Raw genomic sequence first — 9,243 nt, 5'->3', positions numbered from 1 at the left:
CTGTGCAGCCCCGCTGTGTCACAATGGCCGCTGGCTTCCACGAGCCCCCGCAGTGTCCCAGTGGGCCCCGTGGCTTTAGGAGTGGGTGGCTGGGAGTTGGTGCCAGCGGCTGGGGGAGCAGCAGCAGGGACTGTGTGTGGACAGTGCCATGGCCACTTGTGTGGCCACTGGTGTCTCTGTGCCAGGCACAGCCGTGGTGTGTAACACCGGCTCTGGGTCCTTTGGCTGTGCAGGTGGCAGTCACGGCCTGGAGCAGGGCTGCTCCCGGGGGACAGCCTGGGGCAGGAGGCTGCTGGAGATTCATTCCCCACACTCCTTGTCATGAGGTGCTCAGAGTGATTGGAAAGGCTGTTGGCAGCAGGCAGTTCTCTGGGTTCAAGCTGTGGAGCTGTCAGCGGGAATGCAAAGGCCAAGCTGGTGAGCCTTTTGTCCTGGTGCCTTTAGTGTGTGAGCAGTCCCTGGTGCCGTTGTCTTTGGATCCTGAGTGTGGGAGAGGCAAGGCTTAGGATGGTGCGTAGAGCTGAGAAGGAAAGTGCCGAGAGCAGCGTGTGTGCTGCTGCTTTGAGGGGTGCAGTTGAAGTTGTAGGCAGCAAGAGCTTTCTCAGCTGGCCCTTTTGTGAGCTCTGCTTTTGCCAGATGACTTCCATCTTACCCTCTTACCATCTTAGCCTCTCATTTTTGCATATCCCAAACCCCCTTCCAAACATCCAGCAGCTGCTTGTAAAGAAGAAGTCCTAGAACAAAAAGCCAGTGCTGCCTTTCATAGCCCCTTTGCTGTCTATGAAGTAGAGGAAAGAAGCTAGTGAGACGCACTTTCTTTCTCAACTCCATAGAGCGCATCCTTCTCTCAAGGTGGCAGAGTCCTTGGCGGAAGTGAAGCATCTGCAGCTGCAGTTCAGACTGAGAGATGTGCCAGGACAGGAAACATTTGCTGACCTTTCCTGTTCCCTGTGCAACATGATTCTCGCATCCCAGTCACTTTCACATACCTTCGGTATCCCTGAGTCCAAGCAGCTAAAGCTCACAGAGACAGAAGTGTCAGGAAGGAAAACGTTGCAAAAGCACCCCCTTCTCTTATCAGCATATAAATTGTGCACAACAGGCTGCGGCACCGAACCTTCCTTCTCAGATAGACATGCCATCACACTTTTCACTCTTGCAGCTCGGTTGAAAAGCTCCAGCAGCTGCTCCCGCAATAGCAAAAGGTTCTAGAAGTGAAAGCCAGTTTGGGGCTGCACCTTCTCCTTGCCGCATGTAAGCCACACCAAACTCCCTGATGCACTCTGTCCTCCCCTTCTCAAAGGAGTAGACGGTGGCATCAGGACACACCTGTGTCCCAGCAGCTGGGTGCCCAGCCGGGAGCAGGAGCAGGGCTGGGGCTGCTCCCAAAGTTGCCCCGCCCCAATGCCAGAGCCGGACATATGCTGAGGGGGGGCTGGATCAGGCTTTATTGTCCAGCTGCATGCCAGGAGTGAGCACAAAATCTACCTGCATTCTCTGCAGCATGCCATCCTGGAGCAGAGCCATTGCCAAAGGAAGCCGTGAGCCCGTGCCAAGCCAGTGCCGGAGTGGGATCCTAGCAGCACCTGTGGAAGCCGGGAGAGAGGAGCCCACCTGGAGCAGGTTCGTGCAGGATTAATCATCCCGTGGCTTCCCACCAGGGTCCTGTTGCTTCCAAAAGGCCCCACAGTGTCACTGTGGCCCCTCGGTTCCACCAGGTTCCATAGCGTCACTGTGGTGCCCAGGGTTCCGTCAGCTTCGCCAGCATCCCCACGGTCTGCAGAGCTCCCCGAGCTTCTGTGGTGTCACAGTGGAGGCAGGGTTGCATCAGGTTCCATAGCATCAGCACGGTCTCCAGGGCTCCCAGAGGTTCTGTGGTGTCACAGTGGAGGCAGGGTTGCATCAGGTTCCATAGCATCACCACAGTCTCCAGGGCTCCCTGAGCTTCTGTGGTGTCACAGTGGAGGCAGGGTTGCATCAGGTTCCATAGCATCAGCACGGTCTCCAGGGCTCCCAGAGGTTCTGTGGTGTCACAGAGGAGGCAGGGTTGCATCAGGTTCCATAGCATCACCACGGTCTCCAGGGCTCCAAGAGCTTCTGTGGTGTCACAGAGGAGGCAGGGTTGCATCAGGTTCCATAGCATCAGCACGGTCTCCAGGGCTCCCCTGAGCTTCTGTGGTGGTGTCACAGAGGAGCCAGGCTTCCTTGTAGTTCCCCAGCATCACAAAGGCTCTCCTGGGAGCCACGGGTCACAAAGCACCGTGGGCTCTGTGCAGCCCCGCTGTGTCACAATGGCCGCTGGCTTCCACGAGCCCCCGCAGTGTCCCAGTGGGCCCCGTGGCTTTAGGAGTGGGTGGCTGGGAGTTGGTGCCAGCGGCTGGGGGAGCAGCAGCAGGGACTGTGTGTGGACAGTGCCATGGCCACTTGTGTGGCCACTGGTGTCTCTGTGCCAGGCACAGCCGTGGTGTGTAACACCGGCTCTGGGTCCTTTGGCTGTGCAGGTGGCAGTCACGGCCTGGAGCAGGGCTGCTCCCGGGGGACAGCCTGGGGCAGGAGGCTGCTGGAGATTCATTCCCCACACTCCTTGTCATGAGGTGCTCAGAGTGATTGGAAAGGCTGTTGGCAGCAGGCAGTTCTCTGGGTTCAAGCTGTGGAGCTGTCAGCGGGAATGCAAAGGCCAAGCTGGTGAGCCTTTTGTCCTGGTGCCTTTAGTGTGTGAGCAGTCCCTGGTGCCGTTGTCTTTGGATCCTGAGTGTGGGAGAGGCAAGGCTTAGGATGGTGCGTAGAGCTGAGAAGGAAAGTGCCGAGAGCAGCGTGTGTGCTGCTGCTTTGAGGGGTGCAGTTGAAGTTGTAGGCAGCAAGAGCTTTCTCAGCTGGCCCTTTTGTGAGCTCTGCTTTTGCCAGATGACTTCCATCTTACCCTCTTACCATCTTAGCCTCTCATTTTTGCATATCCCAAACCCCCTTCCAAACATCCAGCAGCTGCTTGTAAAGAAGAAGTCCTAGAACAAAAAGCCAGTGCTGCCTTTCATAGCCCCTTTGCTGTCTATGAAGTAGAGGAAAGAAGCTAGTGAGACGCACTTTCTTTCTCAACTCCATAGAGCGCATCCTTCTCTCAAGGTGGCAGAGTCCTTGGCGGAAGTGAAGCATCTGCAGCTGCAGTTCAGACTGAGAGATGTGCCAGGACAGGAAACATTTGCTGACCTTTCCTGTTCCCTGTGCAACATGATTCTCGCATCCCAGTCACTTTCACATACCTTCGGTATCCCTGAGTCCAAGCAGCTAAAGCTCACAGAGACAGAAGTGTCAGGAAGGAAAACGTTCCAAAAGCACCCCCTTCTCTTATCAGCATATAAATTGTGCACAACAGGCTGCGGCACCGAACCTTCCTTCTCAGATAGACATGCCATCACACTTTTCACTCTTGCAGCTCGGTTGAAAAGCTCCAGCAGCTGCTCCCGCAATAGCAAAAGGTTCTAGAAGTGAAAGCCAGTTTGGGGCTGCACCTTCTCCTTGCCGCATGTAAGCCACACCAAACTCCCTGATGCACTCTGTCCTCCCCTTCTCAAAGGAGTAGACGGTGGCATCAGGACACACCTGTGTCCCAGCAGCTGGGTGCCCAGCCGGGAGCAGGAGCAGGGCTGGGGCTGCTCCCAAAGTTGCCCCGCCCCAATGCCAGAGCCGGACATATGCTGAGGGGGGGCTGGATCAGGCTTTATTGTCCAGCTGCATGCCAGGAGTGAGCACAAAATCTACCTGCATTCTCTGCAGCATGCCATCCTGGAGCAGAGCCATTGCCAAAGGAAGCCGTGAGCCCGTGCCAAGCCAGTGCCGGAGTGGGATCCTAGCAGCACCTGTGGAAGCCGGGAGAGAGGAGCCCACCTGGAGCAGGTTCGTGCAGGATTAATCATCCCGTGGCTTCCCACCAGGGTCCTGTTGCTTCCAAAAGGCCCCACAGTGTCACTGTGGCCCCTCGGTTCCACCAGGTTCCATAGCGTCACTGTGGTGCCCAGGGTTCCGTCAGCTTCGCCAGCATCCCCACGGTCTGCAGAGCTCCCCGAGCTTCTGTGGTGTCACAGTGGAGGCAGGGTTGCATCAGGTTCCATAGCATCAGCACGGTCTCCAGGGCTCCCAGAGGTTCTGTGGTGTCACAGTGGAGGCAGGGTTGCATCAGGTTCCATAGCATCACCACAGTCTCCAGGGCTCCCTGAGCTTCTGTGGTGTCACAGTGGAGGCAGGGTTGCATCAGGTTCCATAGCATCAGCACGGTCTCCAGGGCTCCCAGAGGTTCTGTGGTGTCACAGAGGAGGCAGGGTTGCATCAGGTTCCATAGCATCACCACGGTCTCCAGGGCTCCAAGAGCTTCTGTGGTGTCACAGAGGAGGCAGGGTTGCATCAGGTTCAATAGCATCAGCACGGTCTCCAGGGCTCCCCTGAGCTTCTGTGGTGGTGTCACAGAGGAGCCAGGCTTCCTTGTAGTTCCCCAGCATCACAAAGGCTCTCCTGGGAGCCACGGGTCACAAAGCACCGTGGGCTCTGTGCAGCCCCGCTGTGTCACAATGGCCGCTGGCTTCCACGAGCCCCCGCAGTGTCCCAGTGGGCCCCGTGGCTTTAGGAGTGGGTGGCTGGGAGTTGGTGCCAGCGGCTGGGGGAGCAGCAGCAGGGACTGTGTGTGGACAGTGCCATGGCCACTTGTGTGGCCACTGGTGTCTCTGTGCCAGGTACAGCCGTGGTGTGTAACACCGGCTCTGGGTCCTTTGGCTGTGCAGGTGGCAGTCACGGCCTGGAGCAGGGCTGCTCCCGGGGGACAGCCTGGGGCAGGAGGCTGCTGGAGATTCATTCCCCACACTCCTTGTCATGAGGTGCTCAGAGTGATTGGAAAGGCTGTTGGCAGCAGGCAGTTCTCTGGGTTCAAGCTGTGGAGCTGTCAGCGGGAATGCAAAGGCCAAGCTGGTGAGCCTTTTGTCCTGGTGCCTTTAGTGTGTGAGCAGTCCCTGGTGCCGTTGTCTTTGGATCCTGAGTGTGGGAGAGGCAAGGCTTAGGATGGTGCGTAGAGCTGAGAAGGAAAGTGCCGAGAGCAGCGTGTGTGCTGCTGCTTTGAGGGGTGCAGTTGAAGTTGTAGGCAGCAAGAGCTTTCTCAGCTGGCCCTTTTGTGAGCTCTGCTTTTGCCAGATGACTTCCATCTTACCCTCTTACCATCTTAGCCTCTCATTTTTGCATATCCCAAACCCCCTTCCAAACATCCAGCAGCTGCTTGTAAAGAAGAAGTCCTAGAACAAAAAGCCAGTGCTGCCTTTCATAGCCCCTTTGCTGTCTATGAAGTAGAGGAAAGAAGCTAGTGAGACGCACTTTCTTTCTCAACTCCATAGAGCGCATCCTTCTCTCAAGGTGGCAGAGTCCTTGGCGGAAGTGAAGCATCTGCAGCTGCAGTTCAGACTGAGAGATGTGCCAGGACAGGAAACATTTGCTGACCTTCCCTGTTCCCTGTGCAACATGATTCTCGCATCCCAGTCACTTTCACATACCTTCGGTATCCCTGAGTCCAAGCAGCTAAAGCTCACAGAGACAGAAGTGTCAGGAAGGAAAACGTTCCAAAAGCACCCCCTTCTCTTATCAGCATATAAATTGTGCACAACAGGCTGCGGCACCGAACCTTCCTTCTCAGATAGACATGCCATCACACTTTTCACTCTTGCAGCTCGGTTGAAAAGCTCCAGCAGCTGCTCCCGCAATAGCAAAAGGTTCTAGAAGTGAAAGCCAGTTTGGGGCTGCACCTTCTCCTTGCCGCATGTAAGCCACACCAAACTCCCTGATGCACTCTGTCCTCCCCTTCTCAAAGGAGTAGACGGTGGCATCAGGACACACCTGTGTCCCAGCAGCTGGGTGCCCAGCCGGGAGCAGGAGCAGGGCTGGGGCTGCTCCCAAAGTTGCCCCGCCCCAATGCCAGAGCCGGACATATGCTGAGGGGGGGCTGGATCAGGCTTTATTGTCCAGCTGCATGCCAGGAGTGAGCACAAAATCTACCTGCATTCTCTGAAGCATGCCATCCTGGAGCAGAGCCATTGCCAAAGGAAGCCGTGAGCCCGTGCCAAGCCAGTGCCGGAGTGGGATCCTAGCAGCACCTGTGGAAGCCGGGAGAGAGGAGCCCACCTGGAGCAGGTTCGTGCAGGATTAATCATCCCGTGGCTTCCCACCAGGGTCCTGTTGCTTCCAAAAGGCCCCACAGTGTCACTGTGGCCCCTCGGTTCCACCAGGTTCCATAGCGTCACTGTGGTGCCCAGGGTTCCGTCAGCTTCGCCAGCATCCCCACAGTCTCCAGGGCTCCCCGAGCTTCTGTGGTGTCACAGTGGAGGCAGGGTTGCATCAGGTTCCATAGCATCAGCACGGTCTCCAGGGCTCCCAGAGGTTCTGTGGTGTCACAGAGGAGGCAGGGTTGCATCAGGTTCCATAGCATCACCACGGTCTCCAGGGCTCCAAGAGCTTCTGTGGTGTCACAGAGGAGGCAGGGTTGCATCAGGTTCCATAGCATCAGCACGGTCTCCAGGGCTCCCCTGAGCTTCTGTGGTGGTGTCACAGAGGAGCCAGGCTTCCTTGTAGTTCCCCAGCATCACAAAGGCTCTCCTGGGAGCCACGGGTCACAAAGCACCGTGGGCTCTGTGCAGCCCCGCTGTGTCACAATGGCCGCTGGCTTCCACGAGCCCCCGCAGTGTCCCAGTGGGCCCCGTGGCTTTAGGAGTGGGTGGCTGGGAGTTGGTGCCAGCGGCTGGGGGAGCAGCAGCAGGGACTGTGTGTGGACAGTGCCATGGCCACTTGTGTGGCCACTGGTGTCTCTGTGCCAGGCACAGCCGTGGTGTGTAACACCGGCTCTGGGTCCTTTGGCTGTGCAGGTGGCAGTCACGGCCTGGAGCAGGGCTGCTCCCGGGGGACAGCCTGGGGCAGGAGGCTGCTGGAGATTCATTCCCCACACTCCTTGTCATGAGGTGCTCAGAGTGATTGGAAAGGCTGTTGGCAGCAGGCAGTTCTCTGGGTTCAAGCTGTGGAGCTGTCAGCGGGAATGCAAAGGCCAAGCTGGTGAGCCTTTTGTCCTGGTGCCTTTAGTGTGTGAGCAGTCCCTGGTGCCGTTGTCTTTGGATCCTGAGTGTGGGAGAGGCAAGGCTTAGGATGGTGCGTAGAGCTGAGAAGGAAAGTGCCGAGAGCAGCGTGTGTGCTGCTGCTTTGAGGGGTGCAGTTGAAGTTGTAGGCAGCAAGAGCTTTCTCAGCTGGCCCTTTTGTGAGCTCTGCTTTTGCCAGATGACTTCCATCTTACCCTCTTACCATCTTAGCCTCTCATTTTTGCATATCCCAAACCCCCTTCCAAACATCCAGCAGCTGCTTGTAAAGAAGAAGTCCTAGAACAAAAAGCCAGTGCTGCCTTTCATAGCCCCTTTGCTGTCTATGAAGTAGAGGAAAGAAGCTAGTGAGACGCACTTTCTTTCTCAACTCCATAGAGCGCATCCTTCTCTCAAGGTGGCAGAGTCCTTGGCGGAAGTGAAGCATCTGCAGCTGCAGTTCAGACTGAGAGATGTGCCAGGACAGGAAACATTTGCTGACCTTCCCTGTTCCCTGTGCAACATGATTCTCGCATCCCAGTCACTTTCACATACCTTCGGTATCCCTGAGTCCAAGCAGCTAAAGCTCACAGAGACAGAAGTGTCAGGAAGGAAAACGTTCCAAAAGCACCCCCTTCTCTTATCAGCATATAAATTGTGCACAACAGGCTGCGGCACCGAACCTTCCTTCTCAGATAGACATGCCATCACACTTTTCACTCTTGCAGCTCGGTTGAAAAGCTCCAGCAGCTGCTCCCGCAATAGCAAAAGGTTCTAGAAGTGAAAGCCAGTTTGGGGCTGCACCTTCTCCTTGCCGCATGTAAGCCACACCAAACTCCCTGATGCACTCTGTCCTCCCCTTCTCAAAGGAGTAGACGGTGGCATCAGGACACACCTGTGTCCCAGCAGCTGGGTGCCCAGCCGGGAGCAGGAGCAGGGCTGGGGCTGCTCCCAAAGTTGCCCCGCCCCAATGCCAGAGCCGGACATATGCTGAGGGGGGGCTGGATCAGGCTTTATTGTCCAGCTGCATGCCAGGAGTGAGCACAAAATCTACCTGCATTCTCTGCAGCATGCCATCCTGGAGCAGAGCCATTGCCAAAGGAAGCCGTGAGCCCGTGCCAAGCCAGTGCCGGAGTGGGATCCTAGCAGCACCTGTGGAAGCCGGGAGAGAGGAGCCCACCTGGAGCAGGTTCGTGCAGGATTAATCATCCCGTGGCTTCCCACCAGGGTCCTGTTGCTTCCAAAAGGCCCCACAGTGTCACTGTGGCCCCTCGGTTCCACCAGGTTCCATAGCGTCACTGTGGTGCCCAGGGTTCCGTCAGCTTCGCCAGCATCCCCACGGTCTGCAGAGCTCCCCGAGCTTCTGTGGTGTCACAGTGGAGGCAGGGTTGCATCAGGTTCCATAGCATCAGCACGGTCTCCAGGGCTCCCAGAGGTTCTGTGGTGTCACAGTGGAGGCAGGGTTGCATCAGGTTCCATAGCATCACCACAGTCTCCAGGGCTCCCTGAGCTTCTGTGGTGTCACAGTGGAGGCAGGGTTGCATCAGGTTCCATAGCATCAGCACGGTCTCCAGGGCTCCCAGAGGTTCTGTGGTGTCACAGAGGAGGCAGGGTTGCATCAGGTTCCATAGCATCACCACGGTCTCCAGGGCTCCAAGAGCTTCTGTGGTGTCACAGAGGAGGCAGGGTTGCATCAGGTTCAATAGCATCAGCACGGTCTCCAGGGCTCCCCTGAGCTTCTGTGGTGGTGTCACAGAGGAGCCAGGCTTCCTTGTAGTTCCCCAGCATCACAAAGGCTCTCCTGGGAGCCACGGGTCACAAAGCACCGTGGGCTCTGTGCAGCCCCGCTGTGTCACAATGGCTGCTGGCTTCCACGAGCCCCCGCAGTGTCCCAGTGGGCCCCGTGGCTTTAGGAGTGGGTGGCTGGGAGTTGGTGCCAGCGGCTGGGGGAGCAGCAGCAGGGACTGTGTGTGGACAGTGCCATGGCCACTTGTGTGGCCACTGGTGTCTCTGTGCCAGGCACAGCCGTGGTGTGTAACACCGGCTCTGGGTCCTTTGGCTGTGCAGGTGGCAGTCACGGCCTGGAGCAGGGCTGCTCCCGGGGGACAGCCTGGGGCAGGAGGCTGCTGGAGATTCATTCCCCACACTCCTTGTC

Source organism: Aphelocoma coerulescens, unplaced genomic scaffold, assembly GCF_041296385.1.
Source record: "Aphelocoma coerulescens isolate FSJ_1873_10779 unplaced genomic scaffold, UR_Acoe_1.0 HiC_scaffold_172, whole genome shotgun sequence".
In the NCBI taxonomy this organism is placed as follows: domain Eukaryota; kingdom Metazoa; phylum Chordata; class Aves; order Passeriformes; family Corvidae; genus Aphelocoma; species Aphelocoma coerulescens.
The sequence above is the reverse complement of the archived record's forward strand: the minus strand, read 5'-3'. Positions refer to the sequence as shown.